Source organism: Mustelus asterias, chromosome 1, assembly GCF_964213995.1.
Source record: "Mustelus asterias chromosome 1, sMusAst1.hap1.1, whole genome shotgun sequence".
Classification (NCBI taxonomy): domain Eukaryota; kingdom Metazoa; phylum Chordata; class Chondrichthyes; order Carcharhiniformes; family Triakidae; genus Mustelus; species Mustelus asterias.
This window is the reverse complement of record NC_135801.1, coordinates 2,008,154-2,009,845: the sequence shown is the minus strand read 5'-3', so window position 1 is coordinate 2,009,845 and position 1,692 is coordinate 2,008,154. Positions and strand designations below refer to the sequence as shown.

At 71.0% G+C, this 1,692-nt stretch overlaps 1 protein-coding gene across 1 annotated transcript in view; it reads left to right on the top strand.

The window, feature by feature from the left end:
• The first annotated feature begins 516 nt into the window (after positions 1-516).
• nfkb1 (nuclear factor of kappa light polypeptide gene enhancer in B-cells 1) overlaps positions 517-1,692 on the top strand; it is a 102,497-nt gene continuing 101,321 nt past the window's right edge. Inside the window, exon 1 of the mRNA XM_078201483.1 lies at positions 517-693. The gene's annotated coding sequence lies outside the window, so the exon portion shown is untranslated. The remainder of the gene's footprint in view (positions 694-1,692) is intronic.

Below are 1,692 nucleotides of genomic sequence, written 5' to 3'. Positions count from 1 at the left end.
TTTTGTTCCCCATCCCCTGCCACACGAGATCGAGGAGATTGGACATCACAGGAGTCAGACATCATCGGGGGTCGGGAGGCTCAAAAATCAGTTCCTCACATTGCCCCCAGGGGGAGGCAGTGGGTGGGGTTCAGTTCCCCCCATTGCCCCCAGGGGGAGGCAGTGGGCTGGGTGCAGTTTCTGGTGTTGCCCCCAGGGGGAGGCAGTGGGCAGGGTGCAGTTTCCGGTGTTGCCCCCAGGGGGAGGCAGTGAGCGGGGTGCAGTTCCCAGTGTTATCCCAGAGGGGAGGGTGTAGGTGGGGGTGTAGTTCCCCACATTGCCCCCAGGGGAGGCAGTGGGCAGGGTGCAGTTTCCGCTGCTACCCCAGAGGGAGGCAGTGGGTGGGGCTGCAGTTCCCTCCATTGCCCCCAGGGGGAGGCAGTAGGTGGGGTTGCAGTTCTCTGTGTTGCCCACAGGGGGAGGCAGTGGATGGGGGTGCAGTTCCCCCCGTTGCCCCCAGGCGGGGCTGGCGCTCCCAGGGTGAGCACGGGGAATTTCCAGGCTGGGAGGGGGAGCCGCACTCGGCTCCGGGAAGCGGAGAGTCCGGCGGGCGGGCGGGCGCATGGGGCGCTGAAGCGGCGGAGCGGGAGCGCTGGGCCGGCCGGTTACTTTGTAACTTCAACCAGTTAGTTTGTTGCTGCGGGAGGATCGGCTGTGAGTAAAACTCTCCGGGCTGCCACCCTGCCCTTCACTGACAGCTTCCCTTCACTGCTCACCCTCTGCCCTCACCCCCACCCCCCCACCTCTCACCCCCCCCCCACCTCTCACCCCCCCACCACCTCTCACCCCCCCACCCCTCTCACCCCCCCCACCTCTCACCCCCCACCTCTCACCCCCCCACCTCTCACCCCCCCCACCACCTCTCACCCCCCACCACCTCTCACCCCCCCCACCTCTCACCCCCTCCCCCCCCACCTCTCACCCCCCACCACCTCTCACCCCCCCCACCACCTCTCACCCCCCCCCACCACCTCTCACCCCCCCCCCACCTCTCACCCCCCCCCCACCTCTCACCCCCCCCCACCTCTCACCCCCCCCACCTCTCACCCCCCCCCACCTCTCACCCCCCTCACCACCTCTCACCCCCTCACCCCCCCCACCTCTCACCCCCCCCCCCACCTCTCACCCCCCCCCCCCACCTCTCACCCCCCCCCCCCACCTCTCACCCCCCCCCCCACCTCTCACCCCCCCCCCACCTCTCACCCCCCCCACCTCTCACCCCCCCCCACCTCTCACCCCCCCCCCCACCTCTCACCCCCCCCCCACCTCTCACCCCCCCCCCACCTCTCACCCCCCCCCCACCTCTCACCCCCCCCCCCACCTCTCACCCCCCCCCCCACCTCTCACCCCCCCCCCACCTCTCACCCCCCCCCCCACCTCTCACCCCCCCCCCACCTCTCACCCCCACCTCTCACCCCCCACCCCACCTCTCACCCCCCCACCCCACCTCTCACCCCCCACCCCCCCCACCACCTCTCACCCCCCCCACCACCTCTCACCCCCCCCACCACCTCTCACCCCCCCCACCACCTCTCACCCCCCCACCCACCTCTCACCCCCCCCACCACCTCTCACCCCCCCCACCACCTCTCACCCCCCCCACCACCTCTCACCCCCCCCACCACCTCTCACCCCCCCCACCACCTCTCACCC